At 42.7% G+C, this 20,746-nt stretch overlaps 1 protein-coding gene across 5 annotated transcripts in view; it reads left to right on the top strand.

The window, feature by feature from the left end:
• zfhx3b (zinc finger homeobox 3b) overlaps positions 1 to 20,746 on the top strand; it is a 140,197-nt gene that overhangs the window by 25,042 nt on the left and 94,409 nt on the right. The window contains exon 1 of one of the 5 annotated variants that reach the window (XM_078248761.1): positions 1,451 to 1,588. The exons of the other annotated variants lie outside the window; for them this stretch is intronic. The gene's annotated coding sequence lies outside the window, so the exon portion shown is untranslated. Of the gene's footprint in view, positions 1 to 1,450; positions 1,589 to 20,746 lie in introns of those variants that run through there. 5 annotated transcript variants of the gene reach the window in all.

The following is a 20,746-nucleotide window of genomic DNA, read 5'->3' as shown; positions in this document are numbered from 1 at the left end:
TCACCACGCTCCCATGTCTGTTGTCTCTAATTATAAAGGGTTTCATGATTTATTATCTGTACAGATGGTGATACCTTGACCTATCCCCCTAACCTAAGTAACGTTTAAATTTAGATTCTCAGCTGACTTGCCCTATAGGGCCGGCTGCCCATTTACTGGGTTAACATTCCAATGGACAATATTGCCTACCAAAGCTCCTTATTTACTTAGGGCACAAGCGAAGTATAGAAATCAGCAATGAAACATAACAAGGCAATTTAGTAAATATTTGTAACACACAAACCTTGCTTGAAGTGTACTTTTTGTAGTAAGCATTAATCTACAGTATGTTCACAATACCAAAATACTGTCCAGCACTTGCTTTAATTATTATGCTCTCTGTTTCTCTGTAGTAAACCACACTCATTGCCTTTAAACCTAAATTAGATGTTATGATCTAATTGTTATGTTTGTTTGTCACTCTTGTTGCATATTAGCTACTACACATCTTAAATGCTGATACGTGTATTCAAAGGCATTACTTTACGCAGTCCCTCTTTTTTCGCGCTTGTGTGTGTGTGTGTGTGTGTGTGCACGTGTGCCTGTGTGTCTGTGTTTGTCCCTTGAGAAAAATAATTACAAGTTGTACGGGTTGTCATTATGAGCCTGGCTGTCCGGCCTTCCCCCTGACTGCATGGCTGCAATAGGTTAATTACATGTCTGTATGTTGATGATGTCACAATGTTGGCAACTGTTCCCAGGCGTGTGGACACAGATCTATTTGAGCTGAGATGAACTGGGTCTTGACGGTCCCTAAGTTGTGCTTGCTTGCGTTTTAGGTTTTTTTCCCTCTTTTGCGTGTCATTCTTATTTTAAAAGTTTCAAAGAGAGGCCATTATTTCAGGACTGTCCTAGTCATCGTCCCCAGAGAATCATCTCTGCTTATAGCCCAACATCCTCCTGATGTTTAGTGTATGTCTCAGATTTAATTTATTAGTACTGTGCATGTGCTTGTTTAACTTTCCTGTTGAAAAATAGATAAGGAGCTCCACAACTCTAACAAGAATGGACTTGTGCCAAAACATATATACTGTAGAAAAAAAACTTGTTTGTTTTGTGTGACTCATATTGTTCTCAAAATATCCCACTTGACCTTTTATTGAATGGTTACAGGTAATACGGGACATTAGTTAAAGGTAGAAGGGAGTTTTAAAAAGATATAAGTTGCTCCTGTTTGGAAAGCAGTAGAGTATTATTATTGAAGTAGAAGTACACATAGAATGCACTCCAGGCTGAAGTGGGTGAATGAGCAAGTCTAGGAATGGACATACATTCCTCCTGGAACACCTGAGAGGTTAGGCGGATGGTGACTGCAAGCTAAGAGAATGCTGAGTGCAAATCTCTGTCGACAAGCTGTGCCTCCTGCTCTCCTCCACCTGGGGAATGTGTTACCTAATGGGCCACAAAACTGCCTGGAGACCACAGCTCTCTTATCGCTGATATTAGATGACCCTGCAAAAAAACAGGAATCCATCATGAAGAATAAGACTCTTGCAGAAAAGTAGGATTGAAGGCTTTTCTCTTTTTCTGTGGACAGAAGGAAAGAATGGTAGGTAATGTTATCTTGTTCACAGTTACAAGAATCCTGCTCGCAGAGGCTATGGGTTTCGAGTTTCTAATATGTATATAAAGTTTCACTGCACAATGGATCTTTTGTCTAGAGCAAACTGAACACTCCCCCTCCTTCTTTTTCTCCCTTCTCTTGTAAAAAAAAATGCATTCATGTGCTTGTGGGGCTGTGAGGACTCAGGTTTCTGCTATCTTTGTGTGCCATGTCGTCACTCGCCCCCGCTAGCTGAAATGTGCATCTTGCACAGGCAGGCGCACTGCCAGGGCTGCTTCCAGCCATGGATTAGGGAGAATCCAGGAAACAACGGACTCCTGACAAAACAGCGGCATGACAGGTAACTGAAGTTGCACTGGGGAGAGAGAAGGCAGACGATAATTACAGAGCTTTTTGTTTTCTGGACACTCTTAGCTGGCTACTTAAGTGCCTGATCTGAAATCTGTGCCTTGTAATTACAGTAGTGGGCCCCATTAGGGCAGAGGTCTTGGTTGGGATTATTCTGCTTCCCTTCTTTCCTCTGTATGTGTGTGTGTGAGAGACTTCCCCACCTCCTCCTGCGTCACGTAGAAACCACAGCAGTCAGGGTAGAGGAAGGAGCAGGAATTAGCCTTCTTCATGTCTGACTGTCCTGTGTGCACAGTCACATTCACACTTGCTGCCTGATCCCAGAGCCACTGAGATGACAGTACCACGACCTGTACTAAGTGTGTGTCTGCCTTCCTTTTGCCCTCCCCCCTTTTCTAGCTCCATAATACCTTTGCTCCTCACGCTGACGCTGAGAGATTTGTGTAGATTATGACAGGGTTGTCACAGTGATGATTGTGTGGTGTGGCGTGTGTCATGTCGAGTTGACAGGGACTTTTGGCCTGGTATCTGTGGAGATGGGCTGTGGCTCTAGGTGAAGCTGGCGTAAACACTGCCAGAACTGTGTCACCAGGTTGTTGGAAGAATGCCAAGAGATTTGCTGGTGGAGTTCAGAGGATAAGCCTGGGCAATGAATGTGTTACTGTGCCACTATACAGAAAAGAACAGAAACAGAGTGAAAGAAAAAAGTAACAGAGACAAATTAAGAGAGAGATGGCCTTGTGATGGGGCTTAAAGTGGCTCAGCGTAGAAGGGGTCATCAAACGCATCCAGCCTCTAGGCACAGAAACAGACCTAGAAGTCAACATCAGATAGATCCTGCCTCTTTAAGCTGCTAGCCCTTCTAATAGATTCTTAAGCACTGGTTTTAGTGCATGTTAAACCAGGATTACCCAATCAATTGCGGTCAGTACAAACAAGGATTACTTACAACAGTACATTTTTCTTGTTGAGAGGCTAAAAGCAGGGTAAATGGAAAAAGCAGCGCTGCTGTTGATGCGAAGAGCTGTCACGATGGGGTCATGATGAGCCCAGTCATGGGCACCACAGAGAGGAGATGAATCCTCATTTTGAGTTGATGTATTCATTCAGGAGAAGCCTCCTGGAATTCTTGCAAATGGTTTTGCTAGGTTTGGTAGAAGCTATGTTTTTATTTTTAATTTCCTAAATATATATAATATATAATAATATTGCCTAAAAAAATGGCACAAGACAATGTACTGTCTCGTCTGAAAGATGATTAGTTATTATTTCCCAATGTATGCTGTATGTATACTATACATTATGTGTGTGTCTTTCTAAAGTTGCCCAGCCATGTAGGCTGTGTGAAGAATGAGTTGTTTTTTTTACTGGGTGTGGAGGACTGTGAGAGTTGATCAACCCTCAAACTCACATACTCGCCCTTTCTCTGAACTCAGATTTTGTTTACATTTTAATCACAATCAACAGCTGTAACCTCCTTCACAATACCCAGCAAGTAAGGACTTATATACTTGCCAAACTAGATCTCTGCGCTCATGTGTGTCTGTGTTTACACATTTGCTCTCTCCCACGTGAACCACCACACACCTCTTAGATACCAAAAATACATAAGCCTGTGTTTTATAATACCAGGTTGCACATGATTGGTTGACAAGCTGCATGTCATCCGTAAACCAGAGCTATTGTCTTGGAGTCCTGAGACAGCAGTAAGTATGTGTTATTAGATAGGATATGCAATGGCTTTGAATGGGCTTATGTGTCATCTTAACCTCTGCACATGTGTCAGTCTGTCTTAAGAGAGCAGCCAAGGATGTGAAAAATTCTGCAGTATCTTACACAGTCAGAACTCTCTGACTTCTCCCTCTTTCTGTCTGTCGCACGCACGCACGCACACACGCGCGCGCGCACACACACACACACACACACAACCATTCCCGCTCTCATTCAGTTTTCCCCATGTTGTCAGTCAGTGCTGAGTGACTGGTGACTAACAGCCCTCTCCTGTGTAAAAGGTCAGCAGGCTCCTTGGAAAGAAAGAGTCAGCTGTCTTTTTGGAAAGCAACTGTTCCCAGAGCATTCAGGTTGTCCCTCAGTCAGTCAGCCATTTCTAATCACAATGCGCTGTTAATGGTGGAGAATGATGGTGAGACAGTAGGGTCTAGATGGTGTCTGTGACAGGAGAAACTCAAGGCTTGTAGTGACTGAGGCTTCACAGAGTGATATCATTTTATGACCACAGTCAGACAGGGAAGGCAAGGTGTTACTGTTCATTAACCGTAGCTTTTGGCATTATTGCTATTTACATTTGATTATTATAGGTCCCTTGATTGGCTGTGTGACAGACAGATGGTATGAAATATAACCTGTTTTATGTGACTATGAAGCAATTGTTAGCTAAGTGCAGTGCTGTGCAAGTGCAGTGCTAGTTTTTTTGTCACATGAAAATAACTCATAACCAAATTAGTGAATTCAAACAATGCAAAAGTAAAACAACCTCCCTCCACTTCCAAAAAAAGTGACTGACTGTTATCAAATTTGAAATGAATCTGACTTAATTAAGAAGCAATGAGAGTCCACAGATAGCATTCCTTAATTAGCTCAAGCTGGCTGTTGTAACCAGATCCACTGTATTAATGACAACACAGCCCCTGTGAAAAGCATCATTGTTCTGAAGATAATTGTCCTTTTAGTTAACGCGGCCTGGGAAGGGCTCTCCTTGTTAGAGGAGCTGGCTGGAACCAAGGACAGCCGGAGGCAGGAAGGGGACCGGGACTGATACTGGCCCTGTGCCCGTTGTGACAAGCCCACTTGTGCCCTCTGCTGAAATCTCCTTAGTATGCAGTGGAATTAGCTGTCCCCAGGGTGTGGCACAGGGGGTTGGTCATTAATTATATACCCTGAATCTTAACGAATGAGGAGCAATCAATAAAATAAAGCAGATGTATGCAAATAGCATGCTGATTATACTACCTAATGACATGTCATGTTGTTGGCAGGAGAGAGCTGACGAGGGGGGAAAAGGAAGGAAGAAGATGGAGATACAAAATGAGCCGGTCTTGTCTCATGTTGGAAGCATGGATGTGTTCAGACATAAACACTGTAAATTATTTTACTACATTTTTATACCATTAGATTTGACCAGTGTTTTGGGCTATGCACCTGTATGGTTTCATTAGCTGGTTAGATTCTATTTGAGATCTTATCATTGTTGTTTTATGTTTCTCTGCGAGGCAGGGTACAGTGACTGTCAGCCAGGAAATGGTGTGAGACTTAAAGGTTGGGTTGGCTGGAATTTGAGCAAGATAGGGTAAACTCTGGTGCAGTCTGAGCTGTTGGGGTGTTAGTGGCACTGCTGCTGGAAGACTGATAAGGGCTATAAGGGAAAGGAGGAGAGGTTAGTTCACCTGCTTGGAACTCTGCCCCTGCACTGAGATCTCCATTGTATCCAGCCAGCTGGAGCTGTTGGGAACTCTATACCTGCCTTTAAGCAGAGAGGGAGGGCAGCCAAGAATTAACTGCTGCCTCATCCTGGTAGCCGCCAAGGATGCTGTCTGCCTCCATTCATGGCGAGCGTGAGAGGGCAAAGAGGAAAGAACAAAAAGGGGCGGGGGGAAAACAGTGCTGTCACAAAAACTGTAAAGAAATTAGGAAGAAAGAGGAATAAGCAGTATTAACAATAATGTATCCTGCGTGTTCTATACACTGTATGTGGAGATCTTGTCTGTACAATAGAAGTTAGTTTAATAAGTTAGTTAGAAGTTTAATAGAAAAAATGGACATCTGGACTTCCTCAAAGGGAATACAGCTCATATTGGTGAGTGTTGATTTCATGGCCCAGCTATGTCTAGACTGTACTCTGATAAAGGATATTTTATCCACTTTAAAAAAGTCTGAACACATTTGCCTGCAAGGAAAATATTAGATATTAGTCTCTGTAAATGGAGGTGTCATCTACAGATGAAAACGTCCACATCTGTTACAAAATGGATATTAACCGATACCAAAGTTGACTATATTAGTCCACATTATAGTAATAAAAGCCCATCTCTTCCTATTGCTGCCTAGTGATAACCTGTACATAATGTCTGTCATGGTTTATTGCTATAGCGCCTAGCTATACCCACGGTTTGATTACAGTCCCCCGTGGTCTTCCAGTTTCCCTTCAGGACAGTGAAATGTAAGACCTAAGCGCTTCAGGAGGCCAGGACAGTCCAAGGAGAGGCCAAGGAACAGGTGGTGACCCTCTGCAGCCTGGGAGTATATTATTGACCAGGGTCCAGCGGCCAGATTGATTACTTTATTGTATTGCCATGAACCTCAGTGGCCAGAGACATCTGGTTGACCCTGGCCGGACAGAGCATCGCAGTGACCCTCACCTTAGCTAAAGAGTTATGTGGCTTTGACCTGCTCCCTAATGGGGGGGGTCTTGACCTGCTCAGCCACTGGCCTGAGTACAGAGCTAAAGTGGGCCTATGCTTCTCCCTCCCTGGTGTCAGCCTAGGTAATTTAGAGGCTGGGGGTTGGCCAGGGTCTTGCAGGGGCCACCTTGTTTTGGACTGACTGTGTCCTGACTTAAGACCTTCCTCTGACCCAACGGTGTTCATTGTGTCAGCAAGATAGGCAGAGCCAGGAAAAATGTTAATTAATCTTCACCAAATTACACAGAAAAGGTGGAAAATCAATACATCTCCATCAGATGTCCTCACTTCCAGCTAATGGTTCAGATAGATGGGTCATGGTAAAGGGGGTTGATGTGGAGTTTGCAATGCTAAAAAGGTTTTTTATTTATTACAAATAATTTCCAAAAATGTTTAAGGAAAACTACATTCTATTTGTGATTGTCTTTATGTAGGATTTTCACATAACAAGTGGAACCTCATAGTGCCGTGTGTGGTGCAGCAGTTTTCTGGGCTGGATGCCACGTTGACTAACCTTGTGCCCTATATAAACAGGGTGAGACAACAGGCAACACAAGGGAAACATCCTTTACTCTGGTACAGGCTGTTTCCACTACCATCACTTCCTACTTCCACTTAGCTGACAGACAGAATATCTGTCAAGGAGGTTTTTCCTGTGCTCTACATACTTTTTCAGTGGTCAGCTGCAGCTTTTCATCAGAAAAAACAATCATGCACCAAGCAAGCTGGGTAAAAGGTTGATTCTGTAAAACCTCTCCACCTACCCATCTCACTGTTTCTCTTCATTCATTGTCTTTGTCTAATTTGTTAATTTCTCCAGTAGAAGTTCACCACCATTTTCATCAAAAGATGCATGGTGCGAAAAGGACACTTAAATGTTTTTAACAATTTATAATACATCACATCTCAGCTACTCTACCTATGAACAGCAAAAACATCTTCCCACATTACAATGCAGATGTATTTTTCATCGCCATCTTTAGCACTTGTTTCCCCCGAATAAATGGGATGACTGTTGAGTGGAAATGAGTTGATTTGCTTTCTGTTTGAAGTGGATCCTCTAGTCCTGTTCAAAGCAGGATGTGAAGGCCAGAGTATGTCTTCACGATTGAGCTCAGTGTCTAGGAAACCCTATTGTTGCATTACTTACGTTACTTTTTGCAAAGGAAACATTGAACAGTGAACACTTGTCACAGTAAACCTTTTCTCATTTTATTCCCATCCACGGTCAACACTTAGTGCTGTCTTGTATCATTATTTCCTAACAAATAATGCAGTTTTTTGCGCAGCCTTGTAATAGAATAAGTGATTGTTTGGTAGCGGGAGTTTCTAAGATGGTTCATGTTAGAAAGGCCTACTTGCAGATAAGTGTGTGACTTGTAAGGTAAGGGGACTGGCACCAGGAGACAATAGGTAGGTAGTATGTTTTATGGGTCCTCCCTACCTGCCCAAAGAGGGGAATGCATGACCACACCTATGCAACTGCAGGCGCTGCGGCTAATTACCGATAATCATATGGTGATGGGCAGGACAAACAGATGTTCCTGCCCCTCTCAACACTTCAACACACACTGTTCGTTTTGTTTTGTTGTACAAAAACATTTCTTAACAAAGCGATTGAACAAGCACGCTGTCAACATTAAGCAGCTTTCATTAAACCCTGTACAGCATTTCTGATGCTTCTGCATAAAGCGTATCGCACTCCATCACCCACCCTCCTCTTATTCTGTCCCAATTAACACTCAGCCCCCATTACATTGATTGGGAGAGGTGTTGTATTGGCTAGGTGGGCCATGAGCACATTGATCACATTGACCCATCATGTGAACCATGAGAAAATGTTGAGCTGCAGATTTCTTATTCCCAGCAATGGATTGAAAAAATTGCCAGTGGATGTGAAGCTGTTGTATATGTGTGTGTGTGTGTGTATATATTGTTTGAGTGTATGTACTTATATCTGTGTGTCTATTCTCAATGGGCGTGGCTGTGCTGTGTTGTGACAGGTTTCACAGCATGTGCTTTCATTTGGTTTTAAGGACCTAATAGGCACACGCCACTCCTAAACTATATTCTTTGGGGCCCTCGCAATAGAAGTGTTGTTTTCCTCCCACATCTAATCCTGCCTAGCCCCTTGCACACACATACACACGCAAACACACACACGCTCCCTTATAGCCAGTCAAAGGGCAAACCGCTGCCCCACCTCCTGAAGAAGGTGCACCTGGCATCTGCGAGTCCACTCCAATTACATCTCCCCAATTACAGGTTATGAACCAATTAGTCACCCTCTCGTCTTACACTGCCCCTATCACTCTCCCTCCTCACAGCTCAAATATGGGGGCATCTGTTAGAGATGGGGCAGAGGGTCTTATCATTGACAACATGGTTGCTGGTCTGGGGCATTTGCTGGTCAGTGTATCTCGAGGGAGCGTATATACTGTTATTTTGTTTTGAATGAGATAAAAGTTGACGTGTAAATACCTAATCAGAACAGCTGTCAGGAGGCAGTTGTGTTAGCAAACTCCAACATGCTCATACATTGTAAGAAACGCATTCAGGGGATTATTTAAGCTGTCAACTTGTAATTTGTAGTGCCACTCGACTTGAACTTTCAGGGTGAGCCAGTTGGCCCTGCTCGAATTCTCACCTCTTTGCTAACACGTTTTTCAGAGCATATGGGCAAGGAGGTGAACACAAACGTGGATAAACTCTCTGCTTACATGAATGAGTGGGTATTTTTCTATTGTTTTCTTATGTTTTTTATGCTTTGTTCTATCTTTGGTATGTGGTGGATTTTGTTTGTGTATATGTGTGTTTTCCAGTGTATATGTCTGTCCTCCCAGCCTTATGGCTTCATTCCCAGTTCTAGTTGGCATGTGTAAAGACTCTCAGCTATGCCCAGTACACTGGCATAGCAGCCTGAGTGGAAACTCACCGCTCCATAGTGAGAATTCATTCACAATATGGCACTGTATCTGGCTGCTATTGAGTCTCACATGCATACATATTACCTTACACATGGGTGCGTGTGTGTTCACACACACATCTTGGTGCAGAGCTAACAGCTCAGTGCTGTGAGTAAAATGTTCCGTCACCGTATGGGGGGGATTGAATGGAGCTGTCTAAAAGCCCAGGGTTAAGATTCAAAGTGCTTTGTCTGTGATCTCCCAGCTTTCTGTTTCTTTTAGTATCCTGATAGCACTCTTCCCAGAGTTAGATCTTGTTTATCTTGTTTGCTGGCGTGGTCTTTCAATGTCAAAACAATGACATCATTAATTAAATGTGTATTAAATGTGCAGCTCTGGAGGACCACTAGGCAGTGCTGAATCTACTGCAACTGAGTGAGGTTTATATCCCTGCAAAGAAAACTAATGTCATGGTTGTTGTTTTTTGTCAGTGCATTATATGTGAATATTATACAAATGTGTTTTGCCGTTATTTATATGTGGCCATATGTTTTCTGCTTCTTTCTCAATATTCATCCTGTGGTCATTCCTGTCACCTGCCTCATAAGTCCTAAATAATGTAATGCACAGAGGCATCCAGTAAATGTTAGTTGTAGGGTCTCATCCTCTTTCCCCACATTTAGAATCAGGTTTTCTGTTACTTTACTTACCTCTGCCAAAGATAACCTCAAATCCATGAATGGATTTTTGTATTCTGTACAGTACACATAGCAGTATTTTTTATACCCTTGACACATGCTCCCTCTGACAGATTGAATCAATGAATGTTATGTGTCATAAGAGTAATGCTGTGGTCCTCATCACATGCTTGCGTTTTCCCTGCCAGAGGCATCTGTCATTGGCTTGAGCCCCTGAACCTGAAGCTAATTACCTAGCAATGTAAATTACTGTATGATTGAGTTCAACTTGGGCTTCTTGCACTGTCCCCCCATCTCCTTTTCCTTCTTTCTCTTCTCTGTACTTTTCTCTCTTGTACTCAACCCCCTCGCTCCACCTCAGCTCTCCATTGTGACTTCTACCTAAGAAGAGTAAGACTTCCCCATCTGTGAAAACCCACAACCAAATCCCAAACAGATGATAATTCTTTATCTTCACCGTTTCGCTCCGTTTGTCCCTTTTCTGTCTGTTTTTCCATAGAGCTTTTCTTATTGAGGGCCCTGTCTTCCTGCCTTTTTGTCTTATGTATCTGTCTGAGGACTCATCCCATACATGTAATGCTCAGAGTGAGAATATATTTGATATTCAAGTATAAAGCTCAGGGGTAGACTGGTGAAGTGGCAGAAAACCGGAGCTTTGGCGAGCTTTGGCTAGTTGAATATGTTTACACATGCATGCATCTAAGTCAGTGCAAACCTTTACATACACATGCATTAAGATGTATGCCTGTCCTCTGGAGGAATGCGTGGGTTCTCTTGCAGTGTTTGACCTTCAGACCCCTAGCTCATATGACTGAAACACACACACAAACACACACACACACACACACACACATATATAACGCATACAGTATGCTCACATAACAAACCTGCACTAAGTTACTTGTATCTCCTTGCTCATAAATAGATCCTACACTTAAGATCTATAATAATACCCACAAGCCCCAGCAGCTCACAGATAAGAAAGCCCAAAGATAAATGGCAGCAAACAACACCCATTTAAATCCTGACTGTTTTTAGGCTGCTGATCCCATGAATCCATGTAGCGTGGGTGCTCCAGTGTTGCCCTACCCAGCCTGGGTTGTGCTTCACTGTGCTCAGCAGGCTGCCCAGCTGGGGCCCAGATGTGGCAGCCATGTCATGTGGAACTGGGAGGCAGAAGATAAGAGGCTGATGGTAGGCCCGCTCCTTGGTCTCGGGTCTGTTTCGCAGCGGTTCAACTAGATGTTGCGGGCGGCGCAATCTGAACTTTGACAGCCCATGTCATGCTTAATGCCTTACTTCCCAAATACAGCTCAGTAGGGCTGATTTATATCTACCAGGTGCTACAGTGTGCAAGCAGCTCTGGGATGAGAGGAGGCATGTGGCCATTTCATTAAGGCAGATGAACAAGGGCTGCAGTGTGTGTGTGGAGATGAGGCGCAGAAGCCTGGTCTTTCTCAAATATAGCTCCACAGCAATGTAGCTGTCACAACACTCAGACCAGGCCAGGAGAGGGAAAGGATTTCTTAAAATATCACAAGTTTTTGCTTCTCCCTACCATTAATTGGTCTGTTTTCTATGTGTGTTTCCCCCTACTCATAGAGATAGGACTTTTGAATGTGTTTCCAGCACATGGGCATTTGCTTCCACAGATCAAAGTGCTGGGACACCACCGTGCCAAGTTTTAGTGCAAGCACTGAGCTGCCAACAGCTTTAATTGTCATGTATTTGTTGATTTTCTTTCAGCTGATGCTTTGACTCTTTCCAGTTTCTCTCCTTCTGTGGGCCATGCTTGCCACCCAAGCCTGATCTCTCTATGTGCCACACACACACACACACACACACACACACACACACACACACACACACACACACACACACACACACACACACACACACACACACACACACACACACACACACACACACACCTTCTAGCTATACAACTCAGGGCTAGACGTCTAATCGGAACTGCTTCATTGTGTTTGCAATTGCATTTTAGAATGGGGTTATTCTGTTTCCATTTTGTAGTTTGATGGCAGCAGCTTTCCCTCATGTTAGACAGGTCTCCCTAGAGGTCTGTGGCTCAGAACAGAACTCAGATTTAGTGCATATGAACATTTATGATTACTTCTGCATGCGGAACTGTTGTCTTTTAGTCACATTTTACCTCTTTATTTCCTGACAAACTGTAGCGCTTTTCCTCACACGAGGGTCTCTGAACACCGTGGTCGGCTCTGTCAGTGCTCAACGTAGCTACAGAAATGCTGTTTGATGTTCCTCGCACACTTCAGAGTCAAGTGCTGAGGTGTCTTTCAGCATTGCCCTCCAGGCCACCTTGTTATACACTTAACAAGTTGTTTTCTTTTTTTTGTTTTTCTTCCCTTTTCCTCTGTTGACAGTTCCTCATCACTGCTCTACTCAGAAGGAATGCACATCACCTTCCAAGGTTTGCCTTGGAGTCTGTCCTTGTAAACTGTAGGGCAAGCTCTGCTCTCCTTTTAAGATGATGATTGCATCAAGATCTGATTTATGAGTGCTCTGTTTATGAACTGCCAGTGTAAAGATTCGGCATCCCATTGGCATGTAAACTAGCGCTCAGTGGGGTTGTCTTCCTGAAGACACATTATTGTTCCTTTTTATGTCTCAATGAAGATGTTCCACAAGTATGCAGTAGAATCTAAAATACAATTTTGGCGAGTCTATTCTTTCTTCGTTGGTAATGAGAGTAATCTGAATGTGATTTATGTAATTCCACCTCTCAGATTCCCTCCTGCTTATTCCCACTGAATAATCATGGTTAGCCACACAGCTCACTGTAGAAGTCGCACATGCTGTGACTAAGTATGAACACTAACTGGAGATGTATGCCACTGTGGCACAAGAATAGCCATGTATAATAAGTCAGTTATGTTCATTTAGGAAGGGATCCTTTTTAATATTCATAGCAGGCTTGTTTTTTTGAATCTTAAAATATAAAACATTCTTTGTTTTTAGAGTTTTCTTTGCTTTGATTTTACTGTGTCTTTTGACATCCAGTGTCCCAACATTTCTTGTTCGCTTCGTCTTTTAAAACCCGGGCCACATTATTCTTTTAGCTTTATTAACTCTCATAATTTAGCGGGCGGAGGGGGCAATAGAAAACACTTCTCCCCTGAGGTTTATTGTTTAACACGGGTGCAGTTATTTCCCAGGATAAGGGCTTCAGCTAAGCAGAGAGGAATTTGGGCCAGGCCTCATAAAAAGTATTTGTGTACCAGAAAGATTTTTGCTTTTCCTCTCTAAATCTTTGTCATTAATGACTTTAGCAAATGTGAAGTGGGGAGTGAATGGTTTGGCTGTGCAGGGTCTTCAAAGGAACCCTCTAATTATTTATCCAGGATATCCTACTCTAGAATTAGAGGCCAGGTCACGACTGGCTTTCATGCCTTTTTTCTGCAAAGAAATAATTTCCACAGAATGGTTTCACTGGGACACCCTCTAATCCCTGTGTGTGTGTGTGTGTGTGTGGGGGGGGGGGGTGATGAGGGTTGGGCACACACAAGCATGGATACAGGACTGCACCACTCCTCAGTGTGAGGTGCATAAAAGAGATAGTAAGTTTCAATTTTCCACACATAACACAGCATGACTTTCCACATCTCTGCTCTCACCCACATTACTCAGGTTTCCTGGTCATTTGGTCTTCACATGGTTTGCTTCTAAAAGGGATCTTATCACCCTCCTCAGGTTTAGACACTTAACTGAACACTGGGCCTAACCCTCGGCTTCTGGCACTGTCTCACTGCTGCACTGCTGAGCCTCTGTGTGACTTACCTCATCTCATCATACCACTGCATGCACCTCTAAGGGTGTCCCAGCTTAACCACTTAACCACATTATAGATTTGCTGTTTGCTGGATGGTCCAGCCCAGTGGACAGTCTTTTCTAAGAAAATACACCATTAATTCATATGTTGTTTTCTAAAACTCCCTTAAGCATTTTGCTAAAGGAGTGTGTCTCTTTAAGAATGTTCTGCAGTGGATATTTGTCTAATTCCAGGTGCTTGTGAACCCTGTGTTTTACCAGGTGCAGGACTGGGTCATTACTAAGGTATTTGTTTTCCAGATTACACAGAAATGCACAGGATTATAGACATGTTATCCATGTCCCATATCTGTCTGTTAGGGCATGATCCCTGCATGGAGCCTGGATCCTGCTCCACTGTATTTTCCTGTTTGCTGTCATGCCTGCTGGAGATCCCTTAGACCACATCCCAGAGCTACCATGTTGTTTGTGTGTGTGTGTGTGTGTGTGTGTGTGTATGTGTGTGTGTTTGTGCGTGGGTCAAATTTAGCCACATCCCATTGGTTGCTGGATGCTGATGATCTCTCCAAAACATTTACATAAAGCACCACAATTGTGATAATAAACGGTTTTATCATTGGGCTCCCAATCAATAATGCGGCTTCTTAAGGTTTAATATTTCAATGGTATTGATCATTTTAACAACTGTGTTTGTGGTTTGCTTGCCTTAACTGCAGCGCTGCGGGAAGGTGTGTATGTGTACGTGTGTGTGTGTGTGTGTATATATGTGTGTATGGCTTGGCACCATGTGATCTTGGCTTTTAGGCAATCATTTTCTACTACAACATAAATGAGTTTCCCATCTACGAAAAGTAGAGTGATTCTATATTTCCCATTTAGCCCGGCCTTACAGTCTTCTGTACATAGTGTTCTGTCCTTTACCTTAATAACAACATTCCCAAATAAGTTGTGATCGTCAGTTCTCTTAACCCCCCTCTACCATCCTCATCCTGTTAACAAATGTAAAGGAGTGAGTGCAAACAGAAGCTCCGAAAGCACTGTAGTTAGCAGATTTCACTTCCATCCTCTCTTGAGAGAACGTCTGCTTCCCGCAGATGTAAATGGGGCTAGATTTGATAATTAGTAGAAATGAAGGTCCTGGGGCTCAAAGACTTTGATCAGCACATTCCCCCCTTGTCCCTGACCTTTCATTGGACATGTGTCTCTAGTTCTCTCACTTTCTCTCCAGCTCTATAGCTCAATCTCACTTTCTCTATCTCACTTTCTCTATCTCCCTATCTTCCCTGTCTATTTCCTGCTAATCTGCAAACGGAAACACAGTTATACATACTGTATATCTACATATATCTTTATGGGATTTTGAAATATTTTACATTTAAAAATCTTTCCAAGGATCTTAATCAGTGTGTTGACTTCTGATTGATTAGTGCCAGACAGACCAGTGTACAAAGTATCAAGTGTTCTCTCAGCCTTTCTGCATTCCACACTATGGGAAAGTCAGCACTGCATGCTAAAGGATGTGAGGATCCATGTCAGACTGTTGCAAATCATTCAATATCCATTTCTGTTGGTCTAAAATTGAGCAGAAATGGGGGATGTGTATCTAAATAATCTGATAAAATTTGAAAGATACAACTTGAAGTTATCTCTCTCTTTCTCCCTCTCTATCTGTCTTGCAATTTCACAGACACTCCACTGTGTACGAGTGCATACCGTGTGTGCTTGAATGTGTGTGGGTGAAATGATATGAGCCTTCTCACATTTGTACTCCTCGTATACCACAGAATCCCCCCCCATGCTGGTTGCTAATTGGTGGGAGACTGGGAGCTTCCTGCTGTGTGTTCGCTGCTTCCTTTTGCTTTGCCACCCCACCAGGTCTTCCACCAACACTCTGCAGAACCCAGTAATTAACCCACAGCTAATTAACTACTTCTAATTACACCAGCACACTGTTTCCATCACACCCTCCAAAACTGAGGAAACACTCTAGTGCCATGTGTAAATCCCATCTAGAGGGTTTTAGAAGTTAGCTGAGCTCCAATCAGATCATTTATTCAGACTGTCCTGTGTAGTACTGAGTACCATACAGTTCTGCACTGTGATTTCACTGCTGCTCTGTCTTAAATCACTTTTCTTCTGTTCTGCAATATGGAATGGATTAACAGAATTTGATGGTGTTGCGTAAAGTGTAAAATCATTTTCAAGGTTCTATTTCAAGTGTATAACAAAGGAGGCAGTTGATACTGCAAACAAATCAATTTTGCCTTTTCTGGCCTATATTACTAGTGCAAAATGGTTACTAAAATTGAGTGCTGTGAAACTAAAACAATCAGCACATTGCCTCCTGGGTATTTGAGTTGCTCATATTGTAATCAGCAAGGACTATTTTAGCTGTAAGTGATATATTTGTTCCAACACTATAGTGTAATGCATAAAGTATACATACAAGACAATCTCTGAGCTGCAGTTTTGTCTCTATAGCACCTAATGCTTCTAGGTTTTCACTGGCTGTAACATGACAGAGGCTGCATGCCTCAGTTTTGCCTATTGCTGAGAAATACTCCCAACATGCCAGGGACCGTCCTCCACGACTCACACACACTCAATGTAAACACACAGTACTGTTCTTCCTTGCCTCAGACTCAACACAGCCACGGCTATTTCTGTTCCACAGACTGATAGCTCCTACTGAAGATCATTGATTTTACGGGAAGCCCTGTTTACAGGCTGAGTGCCATCGACCTGAGGTGACTTTTTGCCTCCTGCAGTTGGAGCAATACTGGAGCAGCCTTATGTCTGCATTAGCAGAATAGCAGAAAGAATATTTACAGCACACAATAAACAACAATGCTGCACATGGTTAATTGTCTGATTTACAGTGTTGGGGATCAAAGAGAACAAGAACTCCATGTACCTAATATAATTACAATGGTGTATTGTCTATGGCAGTGGCTGACTAACTTTTTTTGGCTCACAACTGCAGGACAAAGTGACCCTGTGATAGCACTGAAAGATGATATGCATTTTTCCCTTTCAGACGACTTGAATCTTTGTCTCTGTATTGTTTATTATTTCATAAAAGAGTATATTTATAATTTAATGCATTTCTTTTTATTCTGTACAGTAAATTATCTTGTGACAGCAGTCTGCCAGTTTAGTACCAAACTTGCACACTCAGATGTAGCATAGTTATTCCTAAATTGAGTATCAGGTTATTGTCTTAGATATAGGCTACAGTTAGTTTTGGCAGAAAATAGGGTAGATAAGAGAGAGCAGAATAGATAAAGGCTGAAAGAGCGAACAGTGTTAGAAATGTAAATTCCCTCAAGAGCACAGTATTAAAACCAGAATTTACTAAGCCATGTCGGGCCTTAAAATGGACTTATGCTTTAAAGTGCAATACATGCATGCCTTTATTGGTGATTAATTGGAACAAACCTAGGAGATAAACCTGGGCCTTACTTGCCTGAGGACTACAATGGTTCCCCCATCATGAGCATGTCCCTGGTGCAACATCAAAGGCCTTCCCCTGCTTTATCAATAAGAACCCTTCCTTCCCACATCTTCCTGTAACTTGCTTAGCGTTCATGCCATTGATTTTCCAATAAGCGCCCCTTACCCTGCGGTGGCTGGCCAGGCTCTGTGAGACTAGGCACAGAGAGGCAACATCACTGAGGGACAATTGAAAATCAGATCTGGTGTATTGTTAGGGGTACTCTAGGCGTATTAAGAAACTGTGTTTTTTAAAAGAGTTGTTCCCTCACTGCTGATGTGTACTGTATGCAAATATGAGTAAGGGTCAGGGCTGTATCATGTCCACTGCCCAGGAGTATTCACAGCGAGGGCTGAGTAACAGCTAATTCCCTCAGGAAACCCTGAAGAGCAGGGTCCTCTGGAGGCAAGGCCAGGCCTTCAGGCAGGTGATCAGGCATGCTTATAATCAGATGGTTCCTTAGCCTTTAATTCCTCCCGCAGTTGGCCGGTAAATCCCACCTAATGAAAGGACCCATAACTTATAACTTATCTAATTTTCTATCCCTACCAAATGACATCCAGACCCACTCTCTGACAGTGTTCATTAGAACTGATGCCTTTTCACAAGGTTCAACCTTATCTGCTTTGTTAGGGTGGTGGGAGGAGGTGGAGTATGACTTTTTATTGTTTTGTCAGAGGAGAGAGAGCAGGGGGACCCTGGCATAAAGCCTTTGAAGGCAGGTGGCAGCAGGAGTGTGAGTTCTACAGTCAGGATCTGTGCATCAGCATGCTCTCCCTCAGATCAGCTCAGGAATCCAGCCTTTTCTTCCCTCTGATTATCTTGTATTGTCAGCTAAGGCTTGTTTTGGCTGCATACAGCCTGCATATGTCAACTCAGTGGGCCCACATTCAAAATTAAGATACAACACAAGGGCAGAGGCCATGACAGGATCACTTGTTTTGTGCAATCAGCACTAGTGCCAGTATGCAAAAGAAAATTACAACTTTTGTACGTATTACAGTATTTAACATTGCATAATACCACTCAGCAGTAGTCACCTTTAGTGGGCTGCTCCATCATTTTGATTTGTGGTTATTAACATAGTCAGCACACAGAGACACCGGCCGCCTCCACTTCCCCTCTTCTTCGACCGCGTCTCTTTGTCTGTCTCCCCGACTTGTTTAGTGCCTCCCAGAGATTAAAGCTTTTCCTGCTTTAAACAGGTGTCACTGAGCCAGGCAGACCTCCGAGAGACAAACAGCGTTATATCAGTTGGCCCATCTGCGACTTGCCGACTCCAGACAATCCCATTGCTCATCAGTAACCACTGCAGGTTATTGAATTACACCATCTTGAGTTTAAAGGGCAATCCTGTTTTCTGTAAGCAGTGGACACACCAAGCTGGCTCAGAGCTCCAGCACTGATCAAGAGTCATCGTGTTATCCTGTCTACTGCTAATTGCTTCAGGTATCTTACAACAATAATAGGAATGGATGAGTACATACACTCACTACAGTACACTGTAGCCCCTCTGTTCAGACCCAAGACCATGCAAAGATGAGAGTAGAGAACTTTCGAGGTCATTGTGAACTAACAATCTTAACTAGTAGTTGTGCATGTGGGCCTAGGGTTTCTCAGGCCTGGTCGAGACAGGCAGTGGAATCTGGAGGAGGGGCTGATGGAATAGATTACAGGAACAAAGTGTGAAACACTCCATGCTCAGACAGGACACATGGAGACTTTTCTTTTGAGGCAATCATTTTAGACAAGTCACCTTTTCTGCTTTTTTCCATTTCATATTGTGCAGTTTATCCACATGCTTTTAGTTTGAGGAATCACTGTCTGTTTGACATGTGGCATATTTTTGTGCTTCCATTACTCTCGCTGCCCTCAGTCCATTTGTGTGAAATGGCTGTTGAGCTCATAGACTCTTATTAATGGAGCAGATAATAAATACAGACCAGTAGGGCTAGTATCCCCTCACTCAATATGGCAACCATCTCTAAATCATGTCTGGTTGTATAAAGCAATCTTGTTAATAAGCCAGCAAGTCTAATATCTTTCATTGTATATGCAAAGCAAGTCAGGGGCCATCAGGGTTAGCTTCTGTGGTGTGTAAACAAAACAATCAGCTGGATCATACTGACAGGAAACGTCTGTCCCCGGGTATTTATGACAATAACATCTACATCGTCTTTGCAGTCATATTGTAAATATAACCAAAGTCATTGATTTATCATTATAGTGCTTCTTTTTGTATTGTTATTTTGCCCACAATATGCTCTTCTGGCCTGCTGTTGCTGATTCTGAAGTTTAAATACAAAAGCACATCTTTAAAAAGGAAGTCCATCATTTTTGTAGCTTGAGTGCACATAGACTAGAGAGGTTTCAGGTATGTTGTGTGGGAGGCGAGCTTCATCAGACATTCATGAAGAGGCAGACAGACATTATCAATCCCTCCTCTCCCTCAGTGGTTAATATGTTAGGGTGTGGGGGTAGACTCCATTCTGATCACAGCTGAAATTTGCATCCCTAAGTAAATAAGTAAATAAATCAAGTGCAAGCAGTGAATGTGCTAATCAACGGGGACATTGCTTGGTGCCGGGAAACTTTGCTCATTTAATATTCAGTACTGGTGGGTTAAAGGGCAGCCCAGAGTTATTGGTTTCAGCCCGATTGCCCCCTTTAATCAATGCTGGCTGTATCCCTTTAATAAAATTATTAGCTCAGCAGTATCTTGCGCTATCATTTTATCTCTTCTGTGCTCTAAATCTCAGCCTGTGTTGGGCCTCTCAGATGCTCGGGGCATGGCCAGCTCCCGAAAGCTCAGCTGCCATTTATTATTTTAGAGGCGGAGGATGGCTGGAGTGTTTGAAACCAGGCTGAGCGTAGAGGTTATTGGATGCAAGATCTAAACACAGCTGCAGTGAAGTCCCAACCCAGCTTATGTATTTTGGGCTCTCAGAAAAAACGGCCTTTTATTGCTCTTGTTAAAGTTCATACACATCTATATCAATAGTGCATGTATTATATTCTACTTATATGTACACAACTTAAAGATGGAGCGATAATGGTGATACTGTTAAGAATTTATTTTTTTAAATGCAGTTTTCCCTTTTCTTCCAGTTATGTAAATGTACAATGTGCTGATGGGTGGCTTCTCAGTGTCTAATTATCTCAGAAGGAATCTATTTGATCCATTAAGTTAGCCTGTTTCTCCTTTTTTCTGACTGCAAGTTAATTAAAAACGGATGTAGGATTTGCAGAATATAAGATTAGGGGTGTTGTTTGGAAGGTGAAGATAAAAGATGGTACCTTCCTGATATGGCAGGAAGATGAATCATGGATGGCTTATTAGTGCTTGTCTCAGGTATTGTGTTTAAGTACCTAATCTAGTGTAATGAGCATGGTGTCATTTTTTCCAATTATATCTCAGACTTTTGTCTCTCACCCAATGCTCTATACATTTGATTTTCTTCTATTAAGGTTCC

Source organism: Sander vitreus, chromosome 1, assembly GCF_031162955.1.
Source record: "Sander vitreus isolate 19-12246 chromosome 1, sanVit1, whole genome shotgun sequence".
NCBI classification, from domain to species: Eukaryota; Metazoa; Chordata; class Actinopteri; order Perciformes; family Percidae; genus Sander; species Sander vitreus.
Note: the sequence above shows the minus strand (reverse complement) of the source record. Positions and strands in the feature narration are given on the sequence as shown.